This window comes from Pelodiscus sinensis, chromosome 2, assembly GCF_049634645.1.
Source record: "Pelodiscus sinensis isolate JC-2024 chromosome 2, ASM4963464v1, whole genome shotgun sequence".
NCBI classification, from domain to species: domain Eukaryota; kingdom Metazoa; phylum Chordata; order Testudines; family Trionychidae; genus Pelodiscus; species Pelodiscus sinensis.
In genome coordinates, this window is record NC_134712.1 from 20368311 (window position 1) to 20382982 (window position 14672).

Consider the following 14672-nt stretch of genomic DNA (forward strand, 5'->3'; position numbering starts at 1 on the left):
GATGCCGAAAGAACATGTCTGCTTTTTCGGAAACTGTTCTGAAAAAGCGGGCGCATTCTTTGGATGTGGCAGAGCTCTGCAGTTTAGATATAGCCCTAGTTAACTTAAAAGTGACGAAATCTGCCAGACCTAATAGCAGAACACTGAACCTGTGAAAGAGACAGTCAAATGGTAATGAAGCTATTTAACAGGCATTTGCCAACTCCAAGCATATAGTGTCAGTTTCTGAATTACTGTGTTAGGTTTACAGGACCCTGGCATTAAAAATATTTCATTAGTGTGTTGCTGAAGATTATAAAATCACATTTCCAAAAAATTGTCACTCCCCTCCAGGTTGCCATTGGGTATAGGGGCACCAGTTTAATCTTACTGCGTAGGGCCCCATAAATCTTAAGGATGTCGCTGGTGCACTGCCTCCCTTCATATATCTGTTCCCATATATTCTGTGGAGGTGTCCCATCAAAATACAGAGCAGGGCCAACCAAACTCAGTGTGTGAGATCTAAAAGGTGGAACAGTGACAGGCTAAGTGATCCACCCTCTTGTAACATTCCATTTTCTTACATTGATCCCAATTTCAATTTAGTCCAGTTGCAATTTATGGATTTTACACTGTGAGTAGCACAGATTAAATTTTACAGTGCGGCTCAGAAGAGTCATTTTTTAAATCTTAGTCCCATCAGGCATTAGCCAAAATATTAATATGCCTGTATTCATTAAAGGCTTGATACTAAAAATATAAATACTTGCACTTGACTAACCCTTACTCAGTGAAATTTATGAGACTACTCGCATGGGTAGCGCTTTGCAAGTTTTCATCCTTAGACTCAATTCTGTTATTTTCAGTGTTGATAAACATATCTAGCAAATATGTCAATTGCTTTATGTGGAAATGGATGGAATTTTCAGCAACACCTTACAGGTCTGTGCTAACTGCTTTTTTAGCTGTCCCACCTTTGTAAGTAAGAAGATACTGTCTGAAAGGACTGAAATCAGGAGTCTCTTAAATCCACTATCCACAATCATGCTTCACTTGAAGAAATGGCCTAATAATGTTTATGACTGCTCTTGGCTGTAGTATCACTTGTCCACTGATTGTCTTTTGTGTAGGTTGATGGACCTCACAGCTGTTTTAAGTACAGCATATATTTTTCTTGGTCTTTATTCAGAGTTGCTTTAGGTCTTGTGAAACACTGCTTCCCAGCTGGGAACAGAACCTCTTTCAAATGTCTGCTGCAGACAGTTCAGGATGCAGTTTAATTAGCCTTCTTTGATCTTCTGTGTGGTGGCTGATGATTTACTACAGCTTGCAATCTAGTGAGTCAATTATATTTCATGGTCATTATGACAGCATCCTTTGAGCTTGAGGTATTGTTAAAATAAGATTGATTAAAATGGGATTGTGTGGGGCTCAGAAGCTGAGATGAAGTAACATTATATAATAAGGGAGAGCTTTGTAGTCAGTGTAAAGGGTGATATCCTGGTCCCATTGAAGTTAGTAGCAAACATCCCATTGACTTCACTGGGATTGGGATTTTACTTACCATGTAGTAGAAAAGCACAGTAACTTGACATATTCTGATGGATGTAAAATGCTTTAGGGAAAATCATCATGTTTATCATTTGGTGACATCATTGCTGCAACAAACATGATTAAAGATCTCTAGATCTATAGTCTAGAAAGTAAATCTCCACATGTGTTGGCTTCACTAATTACAAGCAGGAGGCCAAGACATCTGTTGGACATATTCAGGTATATAAAGTAAGTCCTCTGTAATCCTTTCTATCCTGTTCTTCTAGAAGCATTTTAAGTATATGAGTTCTCTGGGGAGTCCAACACTCCATACCTCTCTCTCTTTTTCTGTCTTTGGTCCTTACTTTCATCTAAAATGATTTTTCTCAAATTGATGGCCATGGGACACACCAAGTTACTGCTGCATTATACCTCCCAACATTTCAAGGGGCTAAAGTGGGCTTTAGCATCACTCAAGTTTGGTCCATCAGGCCCTCTGTAGATGGAGATGCAGATGGAGGGGTAGTCAGGCAAAATTTGACTGGAGTTGAAACCCTAGCACTAGGGGTCACAAACATAATGCTCCTCAAATTTGGCCCGGTTGTCCTTCGGTAGATGGAGACAGAGGGGCGGCCAAGTCGAACCTGAGTGCTGCTGTTACCTCATGTATTAGGTTGCAATACCAGTCAGTTTGAGGGCTCTCTGAAATGGAGGCCCAGGGTAAACTGTCCTTCAACAGGGACAAGGAAGTTGTGTGTGTGTATGTGTGTGAGGGTCACAGTGGGATAGTTACACAAAACATACAACAGTTGTGAGGTATGCTTCTATCAGAACAGGGGAGTGTCAATAGGTCTGCACACAATAGTACTTCCTAGCAGTGGTAGTCCAGTCCTGAATTTTTCTGAAAAAGAGAATCTCTTCTCACAATGTGAAGCTGCTTCATATTTCAACCCTGGTTCCTTTGGTGTGAATTGAAGGATGGTTCATATTAAGGAAAGAGCAGTCAGAGGGGTAGCAAACATCCAAGAAGACAGCACCAAACAATGAAGTGACCTAGAAATATTAGTCTAGTGCGGGGTGCATGTAATAAAGAATGGTTTGGTATGGAAAATGTAATCCCCTATCTGAAAAGTCCAAATTATGCCTTCATTTACATTTTGTGCAATACCCTTGGAATGAGTGGGATTATACAGAGCACAAGCGAGGGTAGACTCTTGTCTCCTTAGAGTTTTCTCTGATATTACTTTTTCAAAGTAACCAAATATTATAGCTTCCCCAGGGAAGATAAAGAATTGGGAGTGTGAGGTTGGGAAGAAGAGGTGGCCTAGGCATTGCTCTTGTGTTTACTCAATGGCCAGCCACATGAACAAATCCAACAACATCTGATGTTCTAAAGGGAGAGTTCCCCTTCACTAACCAAGGATAATAAGGAAATGTGCCTGATCAGGATCCACTGCTTCAATTTCAGGCCCCTATTCAGCAGACCACACAAGCATACACTTTGGCTACGTCTAGACTGGCATGATTTTCCGGAAATGCTTTTAACGGAAAAGTTTTCCATTAAAAGCATTTTCAGAAAAGAGCGTCTAGATTGTCACAGATGCTTTTCCGCAAAAGCACTTTTTGCGGAAAAGTGTCTGTGGCCAATCTAGATGCGCTTTTGTGCAAAAAAGCCCCAATCGCCATTTTCATGATCGGGGCTTTTTTGCGCAAAACAAATCTCAGCTGTCTACACTGGCCCTTTTGCACAAAAGTTTTGCACGAAAGGGACTTTTGCCCTAACGGGAGCAGCATAGTATTTCTGCAAAAAGCACTGATTTCTTACAGTAGGAAGTCAGTGCTTTTGCGGAAATTCAAGCGGTCAGTGTAGACAGCTGGCAAGTTTTTCCAGAAAAGCGGCTGATTTTCCGGAAAAACTGGCCTGTCTAGACACAGCCCTTAAGTGTTGTGCTGAACTGGACTCACTGGGAGGCATCCAGTGTCCCTAAGGCTGCTGTTGGATCAACTGATGTAAGAGTCACTATACCAGCAGTATGTGGCATTCTCTGCTTGTGATGGGGTGTGTACCCCATACCTTTCATGGGAGGGTTAATATGGGCCTCAGAGGCCAGTTAGTTAACCAGTCTGGGTGCAACTGGAATGTGGGCTAGGCCTATCAGAGATAAAGCCCAGTTTGCAGGGTGGGAGTTAGTTTCCACCTCTCCAAAAAGACCTAGGTGAGCCCAATTGGAGAGGTGAGGTGAAGAGTTCCCTCCCTCTGGGGAGCATCCTGAAAGGTGGGAGAGACGAGCAGACAGATTTCTCCAGGGAGAGATGGAAATCTGACTGGAGATGGGCACCTGGAGGCGATGAAGCTGGAGTGAGGGGAGGAATCTAACAGCCTCTGGGCTGTGTGGTTGGCTGAGGCACAGTATTTTATGGTGAGGCAGGAAGACAGTCCAGAGCAGCAGAAGCATTCCTGAGGTGAGGTGGCTGCTAAGAGCTCAGCTGAGCTGAAGGTTTGGTTCTATATACATTTCTCTTGGATGTTCATAAAGGACTCTGTGTTCCCAGAAGGATCAGGCACCATGGTCTGAAAATGCCTGGACACTCATATGGCTGTTGGAGACTGGAGGAGAGTGGGAGAAGCTCAGGCAAAAGCTAATGCCTGACAGGAGAGGGTGTGTTGGGCTGGCAACTTTGACACACGCTATTCAGGTGGATTCTGTTGCCTAAGTGCTGCCATTCTACTATCCCCTTAATGTCTAACAGCCTCGACAGGAGTTAGAATCAGCTATTTCTGTTCCCATCTCAGTGATTTCTGTCAGCAATCGTTAGTTTAAAAAAGGAACATCTGGTGGGTGGGGATTGCTCTTCCTCTTCCTCCTTTTACTGCTTATCAGCTGTCAACTCCCTAAGATGAACAACTATTTTCAGGAGTCTTGTAGACACGAATGTTCCATTACTCACTGGTAATGGTGTGTTTTGTAGTCTCTCTTCCATTTCACTATCTCCCTTGCTAGCCCAGTAATTAATGGCTTTGGGAGCTATGAGGCCAAAGATTAAATGGCCATGAAAAGTGAACTGCCCTTTCACCCCAGAGGTTTTCCTTCCAAGCCAGGGGGCTTGTTGACTTTCTTCTTCAAGTGGTGTTATAGGCAAATCTCATACTGCCAGTGCCCATGATGTAGATCTAATACCGCATTGCCCATGTGCATTGGATTCACTTTTTAAAAGATTTAATTTTAAAAAATTGAGCTGTTGCCTTAACTGCTTTTGATTAAACATCCGAGGGGGATTCTCACTATGCAGAATTGCTGAGCGAGTGAGCAGACATGGGTTAAATCCTCCCTAGGTAGACAGAAGCCGTTAGAGCCTCCTGTGTCATTGACCCATTGATAATGAGGTCGCCAGGAGATTTTGGAACCATATGCTTGTCTCTGCCCAGGTACTTTGAGGCTGTGTAGACATGTGTCAAGGATATGTCAAAGCTCACTGACATTCCCTCAAGTCTAGAGCCTAATCCAAAGCAATCGATTGTTACTGCATCTGAATTGTGTCCGTCTTAACTCTGTAAGACTATTTGTTGTTTTTTAAGTTTTTCCAGCCTTAACTCTGAACATTCTTGCCTGAGTGTTTTAGATAAACTTTACTGTTATCTCCACATCTTTTTAATGTTAATTTACTCCTGTGTGTGTATGACTCAATTAAAATCTGCCATTATTACTGCTCTGTCCCTTTATAAGCTCTCTATAATTTAGAATTATTATTAAAATAGCAACTAACGGTAGGTCTTACCTACTGACCTTCAGAGCATTCTGCTAAGATCATCTCTTTGCATTGAAAACAGGAGGGATTAGAAGGATGAGGGATTGTTGGGTCAGGGAGGAGGATTCTAGCAGTAGCGCTGCTTAGTTTGCTTGCAGTGGGTTATATGGCACTGTAGAGATGCACTTTAGTTTTGGTTGGGTATTCATTTCATTATATTTTTCAGTTAGCTCATGTGGACAGGCTCTTTATTTAGTGTTCAATAAATGCAAGTGAAAAATGCATGTACAGAATGGTTTTCATCCAAGGGTCTCATGCTGTTTGATAATGATTGAGTCAGTTCTAATGGGTAACATTTTAAAAAAGCAGCAGGATACAATTTTCAAAAATCATTTAAAATCAAATGCATTTTCAAGGTCTTATTGAAAGACAGTATGATGTAAGCTCCTAAATACTCAAGTTTCTTTTGAGAAGGGGATTTAGGCTCCTAAGACTTCATGTGCTTTTGAAAATTTTACCCTAAGTTACTCAGAAGCCTAAGTTCTATTTTCAAAGGTGACTCAAACATTTAGAGCCAGATATTCAAGCATCTAGGCACCTAACTCTCATTGAAATTCAAAGGACTTTGTGTGTTTTGGGAAACTTTACCCATTACCCTTTACCTTACCACTTCTTGTATCTATATTTCATGAATTGCTGTCCAGTGAATCAAAACGCTTGGGATGCAGCTCATTTTCATCTGTTGTTTTACTCCAAACTTAATAATTATTCTTTAAATTAGACCTTGTGCTCTGTGCTTCATTTCACTGCCTTGCCTCTGTTGGCTGAAATAACAGTCTGAGATCGCCTGCAAAGCAGAACTATATCTTATTGGCAGGTAACTAATTTTGCTTTTATATATACTCTGGATTCTGTAATTTCCACTCCAACTCATCCGATGAAGTGGGTTTTACCCACAAAAGTTCATGATATAATATATTTATTAGTCTCTAAGGTGCCACAGGACTGCTTGTTATATCTTATTTGAATGACCATGACTCATCATATTTTGGGGGTGGGGAGAAACACCCTGAAACACAGCTGGCATTGGATTTAGGTGTATTTTATAAATCCACTAGATTATGGAGGGAAAGATTTGACAGTACAAAGAGAATGTTCAATTATTACATATGTGCTAAGTGACAAATTCCTGATACTGAGTATATATGGGTAGGATGGTAAAATAATGTCTTAAAATAAGGTGTAATTTTTAATGATATTTAAAACAGACAATTTAAAAATCAATATGGGATGTTCTTCTAAATGATCGGCTCTAGGAATTACTTTGGGGATGTCCTATGGCACGTGTTATGCAGGTGGTCAGACTAGATGACCGCTAAGGTTCTGTCTGGCCTGGGAATCTATGAATAGTTGGATGACCTATAAAAGTATATTAGCTGGAGAGGTGCCAGATGGTTTGGCTGGATGTTTGTGTAGCTCTGTGTGGGAAGAATAACTGACAGCTGGCTGGGAAGAAAATATTTCCTCATGGTTTTTGTCCATCTCCCTTTTTTACGTCACTAAATGATCTGCAGCTAAATCATGCCTTTAAATGTGTAGACCTGTGCTGGGACCCATGCTGCAGCAGGGTGAGTGTGGGGATGTGCTATGCCTCAAGAATTTCCCAGACTCCCAGCGGAAACAGAGACAAGGTGGAGGGAATGTAGAGTGTGCATCCATTAGGACAGTTTCCTTTTACATCAGGCTCATTCCACAGATCAATGCAGAAGAGTAGGTGGGTCCCTGATACTTACTCCTCTCCTGCTGTTGGGCCCATGGAAGCAACTGGCCCTTGTCATGGCTGAGGTGTCTGCAGGCTGTGCTATACTTTTAAGGTAGCCCAGCCTGAACTTCCTTTTCATACATGGTTTACTGTACAAATTAATGACTTGGCAGAACCTCCACCTGGTGCCTGTGTGAGCAGTAGGCATAGGTTGATTTTTCAAAAAGGAATATTTTTGGAGTTTAATGTATCCATCCTACACACATCCACATCATATATCATTCAGAAGTTTATTTTAAGTACAGTATGATGTGATGTTGTGAAGTAGTGCTGTAAGCCCATAGGTGAGGTAAAACAATGGTACCCAAAACGAGCATGTCATTTTTTTGCACAGTTCCAGAATTACTGTAACATGACTATATGACCATGTTTATTAGTTAAATTAATTTCAACAGCTTAATGTGACATTTATTGGTCAAAGCTGCCAAATGACAATGCATTAGAAGATTTTTATTGGTTTTTGAAAGGAAAGTGTTTCTTGTTATAGAAATGAAGCTGTTTAGCATGTGGCAAAAATCAACGTCTTGCAAAAAAACGGAATAATGTTTTTACAGTGTGAATTCTTAATTGTCAAAGTATCTTGCCAGTGATTATGTCAAAGTTCTATATCAGTCTCACACTGGAGATTGTGATCAGTAACTGTAGATTGCATTCCCACAGTTTGTACTGCATACTGTATAAATTTATATGTACAGGCAGTCCCCGACTTACGCGGATCTGACTTATGTCGGATCCACACTTACGAACGGGGCTTTTCTCGCCCCGGAGCTCACGGGTGGTGGGTCGCCACCCGTGTCCTCCGGGGCGAGAAAAGCTTCTCCCGGTCTCCCTGGTCTGCTGGGGGGGGGTCCAGCAAAGCCGCTGGACCCCCCCAGTAGACCAGGGACACCAGAGCAAAGCCGCCGTCTGGGCGGCTTTACGAGCAAAGCCGCCCAGGCGGCGGCTTTGCTCGGGTGTCCCTGGTCTGCTGGGGGGGTCCAGGGGCTTTGCTGGACCCCCCCAGCAGACCAGGGGGACAGGAGCAAATCCGCCCAGGTGGCGGGGGTCCCGCCGCCTGGGCGGCTTTGCTCGGGTGTCCCTAGTCTGCTGGGGGGGAGGGGGCGCAGCTAGTGCACCCCCCTCCCCAGGAGACCAGGCTTTTGTTGCGGGACGCCTCGGGTAGAGCAGCTGGGGGGCTGCCGGGTTGGTCTTGTGGGAACCTACCGGGCAGTGCCCCAGCTGTTCTGTCCCAGGCTCCAGATTCAGCAGCTGTTGAAACTGATCAGGCTGATTCCAGGAAGCTGGGGGCAGAGCAACTCTGCCTCCAGCTTCCTGTAGTCAGCCCCTGGTCAGTTTCAGTGGCAGCAACTGAATCTGGAGCCAGTTCTGACTTACATACAAACTCAACTTAAGAACAAACCTATAGTCCCTATCTTGTACGTAACCCGGAGACTGCCTATACATGAATGCCTAATATAATGCTTCTTCATTTGTAAGCTTTTCTGCATACAATGTGCCATCTCATTTGCCCAGTGGAAGATTTTAAATGTGTAATTGCCTCTATGTGCATTACTACCCTGTGAAATGGTCTAGAAACTCTTTTTAAGTCAATGATTCTTAGGCAGAGGTAAGCATTAGTGTTAGGGATGACAACACCCAGCTTCATATTATGAGTATGCAAAAAGCTCTGAGAGAAAGAAGTGGTCTAACAAGAAAGAGTGAAGACGAAGTCCACAAAAAATTCTTGCCTCTGCACTGAAGAGGGGTAAAGAGCATGTTACAATTCATACCAACCATGTCCTCATGGTGTCTTGGTACCAAAGGAATCATAGATCACCTGATGCAGATATTTTGATGTTTGCTGTTCTCTACTTTCCAACAATGGAACATGTTGATAACATGTAGATAGAAACAGTCACCATTACCAGAACAACTGACAAGCATTGTTTCATACTTATGTATGTAATTTGCAAGATGCTTATTCCTGAATTCTGCAACATACTTCCTGTTGTACTGTATATGGTTGTACGGTGATTTACTGTCATCCCTATATATTGGGGCGGGAGGAGGATCTGTATTTAATGTTATCAAAACAAAGGGAACTCACTACTAAGGGTGTGTCTAGACTACATGCCTCCTTCGACGGAGGCATGTAGATTAGCCAGATCGGAAGAGGGAAATGAAGCCGCGATTAAAATAATCGCAGCTTCATTTAAATTTAAATGGCTGCCCCGATCTGCCGATCAGCTGTTTGTCGGCAGATCGGGGCAGTCTGGACGCGACGCGCCGACAAAGAAGCCTTTCTTCATCGGCACAGGTAAGCCTCGTGAAACCAGGTTTACCTGTGCCGATGAAGAAAGGCTTCTTTGTCGGCGCGTCGCGTCCAGACTGCCCCGATCTGCCGACAAACAGCTGATCGGCAGATCGGGGCAGCCATTTAAATTTAAATGAAGCCGCGATTATTTTAATCGCGGCTTCATTTCCCTCTTCCGATCTGGCTAATCTACATGCCTCCGTCGAAGGAGGCATGTAGTCTAGACACACCCTAAGAGATCTTACCAATTTGGAGGGATAGACAAGCTGCAATTTCTGCAGCAAGGAAGTTGTTATCAACGCTGTATGACCAGAATAAGAAAGGAAAGGAGACCCCGCAGAGACATGAATTGCTCATCTCCCAATCTATCCTTTAAAAAGGGCAAGTCATTGGCCAAATTCCCACCATGTGAGCACAGTTCTGAAGAGCATGTAAAAAAACATCTTGGCAAACAAAGGCAAACCAGTTCCTGGATCACCTCTGCGGCATGATAGAAAGATGTGGACGATGAATACTTCCTGTATTCTTCAGACGTCCAATGGCATTTCAGCTTCTGCAGCAGCCATACAATCAACTGTGTCTGCAGTCAGAACACTTTTCCTTTACAGATCTGTGTAGATTCCAAGGCAAAGAAAACCGTGGTAACCCACACACTCGACAAAAATCATGATGAACAAGATGATGATAAGTATGTTGACTAGAAATGTCACTGGAGCAGTTATATTTCAATGATATCTGTATAAATATATTATGGCATTTTTGCTGTGACTCTTGAAGGTCACAAAGAAATCCAACTTTCTCTCTTGAAAAAACACACAGTCATTAAACGAACTGAAATCAATGTGAATGTTTTCTCAGTGGTCATTTTAATGTGCTGATGGTGTCATTGTTTCTGTTTCTATGGCAATGGCAGCACTTGATAGCTTTACAGCGTATTTCATCTTTATGGAGACATAATAAACTTTCAAACAATGTTGGAGGTGCATGTGTGTAGAGAGGGTGCATTAAGTTGTCCTAATTGATGATGTCTGCTGCTCGCCTACAGTGCCTGTTGTCCCCTCTCTGCTGTTGGCCAGGCTGTACTAGGGAGGGGAGGCTCAGCTCCTTGCATACCTGCTTATGAGCCAGACACAATCTAACTGAACATCCAAACTATTTTCTTTAATCATAAAGGATTTTCAAAGATTTTTCTTACAGCTACCTTCTTAGATGCTGCTTTTAAATCAAACATCTTCTCTTGGCCCTGAGATTTAGACAGAACATTTCTTGGCTTGATCTTTGAACAGAAACATCAGGACCTACTTGCATCAAGAGCAGGATCACCCCTAGCTACACTAAAACTACATTTAGAATCTGTCTAAATGACAGTGTCAACAAATTCAGGGCTCCTAACTAGAACATGGTTATCTCCTGAAGTGCATATAAATATGCTTCCAATTTGGACTGAATCCAGGAGAGAGAAAAGACAGAGAATGCGAGCATAGAATGGTTGCTGGAGCTCAGAAAATGCGTTTCAGTTGTGATTTGCTAACAGCTCATTGGTATTGAATATCCCCACTGAAAAATACACCTACCTATTAGACAATATAGGATACAGGCACTCTGTGGCTAAGGTTTTTAACATTAGGTGCCTACAATAGATTACTATATCTATAGCTGTGCATTTAAGTTGAATAGTCTCATTCTCAAAGGTCTGGAGCACCGAGGAGCATGGAATCCAGTTGGAAGCTCAGAAATTTTTGTTTATTAGCCTAAGAAAAAAAAAGCTGAACATTAAGCTCCTGTTTTTTAAAATCTTGTGTCTGTGCCATCTCATTTCTTTCCCAACAAAATCACTCCTAGAATTCAAACCTTCCTGACCACTCAGAAGCTGGGGCAATATCCAATAATTTGAGAACCTGGGAAGACAGTGTACCCACAAAATCCTGTGTCAGAAGCCCCTGCTAGCTACAAAGGAGATGAAGTCTGAGTTTGTGGGACAGAAGAAAATAAAGCATGTATATGGCATTTGCATTTCAAGTCATGAAAGATCTGAGACTAGTTTAAACCTTATCAAAACTCTCAGAAACTTTTAAAAAATTGTTGGTTTGTTTGTGGGAGTCATCTGAAATGCAGTCAGTGCCAAAGGGAACTGGTTTTAAAAATGAATAACAGCCTAATGTTACATCCATGTGCAGTGGTGATCACAAGGGGAATCAAACAGAAGAGCAAAAGCCAACTAGAAAGAGGAATCTGTCCAAAACATTATTGGAAGTCATTTGCTGATCATTAAAAGTTCTGCATCTCCACTGAGAACAAATAAAATTGCAATGTATTTGTAGCCTGAAAAAGTCCAGCCTGTTTAATCATTGTCTTACGACTTTTGTAATTTTTCATTGTAAAACGGATAGATTTTTTGCCAGATGTGGAAGGATATGTTACCTGTTACAGAGCATAGGCAGGATATTCAACAAGGAGAAAAGAAGAAACTTAGGAGATAAAAATAAAAAGAGGGAAGAGTAAATCTTCCCTTAGATTTTCCCCATCTCACTTCATATTGTCTTTTCCCTCCCATTTACTTCCTTTATTCTTTCCTTCTTTCATTTCTGCTACTTTGTTACCTAAGATTTGGGCACTATAACCTGACAGTTAGTGGAGCCTCATATAAGTAGCTGGTTAATCTAGCAGAAGCAGTGGAAACAGAAGAAAAGCTAGGGCTCACAGGCACAATGCAACCTACTGAATCAATCTGATGAAGTGGGTTTTACCCATGTAAGCTCATGACCTCATAAATGTGTTTGTCTCTAAGATGCCACAGGACTTCTCATTGTTTCTACTGAATCAATGCCATTATATCCTGTAGTATCTTCAATTTTCCTTGAAAGTCTTCCATTATCCAGCTGACCAGATCCAATTTTGCTTAGCTTCGGTGTTCTACCAAAATAGCAGCTGGTGGTTCTCTCTGGGGGAGTGCAGGGGGAAAGACTTTATGTGCTCCCCCACCCACAGACCAATCAGTGTCTATGGGTGGGGAAACACGGAAGTGTCCTGGCCCCACCCCTTCTGCCTGAGGCCATGCCCCTGCTGGGGTTGCCCCCGGTCAACAATTATTGCCCATCCCTGTACTAACACATGATTCTATTTTGTTCAAATGCTCCTTAGATTTATAACTGCCATTGCATGCAGGCTTATTTGTCTCCCCCTTCTAATAACTTCATTGGAGTGAGTCTTGTATAGCTGCTGAAAAGCTCATGTCACTTGTATCACAAGAGCTTGATGTGCCAACTTAGAATTGTTCCAAGTGGAGTGGGGTTGCTGGCCATGTGGAGAGTGAGAGTGTGCGCTGAATAAGTGGTGAGTTCACATGGATAGTGGGTGTGGCATTGGGAACATTTCCTGTCTTTTATAGGGTGTGATCAGATCAGCGTGGCTATTAGGAGTGACAGAATTTGCAACCAAAAAGCACCAGCAGAGAATATTTCCCATCAGCCTTATCTTGACATCTCTTTTTTAAATGGGGCAGCAGCTAGAATGGGAAGGATGAGGAGGGGAAGAGTGGACAGAGGAGTCATTTGAGTGGGAGTGGCTTGTGGAAGGAGAGATAGATAAGGAAAGGGTTATTGCAGACAACCCAGAGTAAGCCTGATAGTCCCCATTTACATGCCTTTTGCCTGCCAAACTTTGCAACGTGCACTCTTTGGTGCATGCCAGCAATACACGCACTTCCTGTGTAATTTTTAAATCCATTGTTTTCCCCTTCATGTGTTCACTTGTGGAGATCTGACATCTTGGCAAGAAGGGGTTTCTGCAGTTGCTGGAGGCTGATGCCTCCACAAGGCCGCAGGAGAGAAAAAATACAATAGGTTAGCGCTGCTGTTCTCAAACTGCGGGTCAGGACCCCAAAGTGGCTTGCAACCCCATTTTAATGGGGTTGCCAGAGCTGGTGTTACACTTGTTGGGGCTTGGGGCCAAAATTGAAACTCAATCCCCACTCCCAGGGCTGGGGGTTATGAAACACAAGGGCGTCATCCCTGGGCGTTAAGACTCAAGGTACAGCCCCCCTGACTCAGGATAAAGCTCTTGGGCTTTGGTCCCAGTGCCCATGGTGGCTGGTTTGGCTCCTCCACTTGAGATGGCAGGGATAGGATGGGCGCAGGCTTCGTTCCCTCCTCTTGGGGTCATGTAGTAATTTTTGTTGTCTGAAGGGAGTCACAGTGCAATGAAGTTTGATAACTGCTGGATTAGTGGTTCAGAGTTACTAACTACTAAAAGTATTTGCTTCTTGAAATAAAAAAAATGACTCTTTTTCCTGAGTGTCTTTTGCAGGACCTGAGAGCCCCATTAGGCTCCTTTTGTTTGGGATATAGTGAGGATTGTCATTTACAGTTCAGGCTTTGTTAAGGTTTTAGACTTTGTCTTAATAGATTCATGGCCTGAAAAGCAAGACGGGACCATGGTGATTTATTCTAGTCTGACCTCTTTCATTACATGGGCCATAGCACTTCATTCCTGTTTGAATGAATTAATTTGAGAGCAGACCTTTTTTTTCTTAATTACAATAATCCAATCTTGATTTAAAAACTTCCACTGATGGAGCATCCACCACAAGCTAATGGTTACCTTCACCATTAACAAATTGTTTATTGTTAGTTATTACCGTAATCCTAATCAGTGCTTTTTTTGTGATGGTACTGCCCAGTACGCAGTACCAGCACCTCCAGTCAGAGCTCAACAACTTTTCCCCTGGAGTATTGGTGCTTTTTTTTTCTTTTTTCAACCCCCCCCCCCCCCCCCCCCACACACACACTGTTACTAGTGCATATTTCTCTAGCTTTAACTTCCAGCTTTTGGATCTTGTTATTCTTGTTATTTGTATGCTGTCTGGTGTTGCCAACTCCACATAGGAAGTCACCAGGCAAACCCTGAAAAGTCACTAGAGGTAGCTGTTTAAGCACTCAAAAGGAGTAAAAAATGTCACTGAAGAAAATTTTTGGAGACTTCAGCAGAGAAGTATAATGATACACACACACAAAACCACATGAGAATAGTCACATAATCCTTCACAAGACGCTAAATAGTGTTAATAAAATCCATTCCATGCTCTTCTTACCACAATCTTTTGCACACCACAAGTAACAACAACAGTACATTGTCATCATCAGGAGGGTGCCCTCTGCTCATTCAGAAGGGAGCTGCAGCCCTCTGCTCATTGGGAAGAGTACTCTGTGCCCTGCAGCACACAGGTTGGCTGGGGTCAGCTAATTTGGGCTGAGCCTCCCTTTTTTGCCAGCCTGGATTTGAACGGATGGGTTAGTGAAA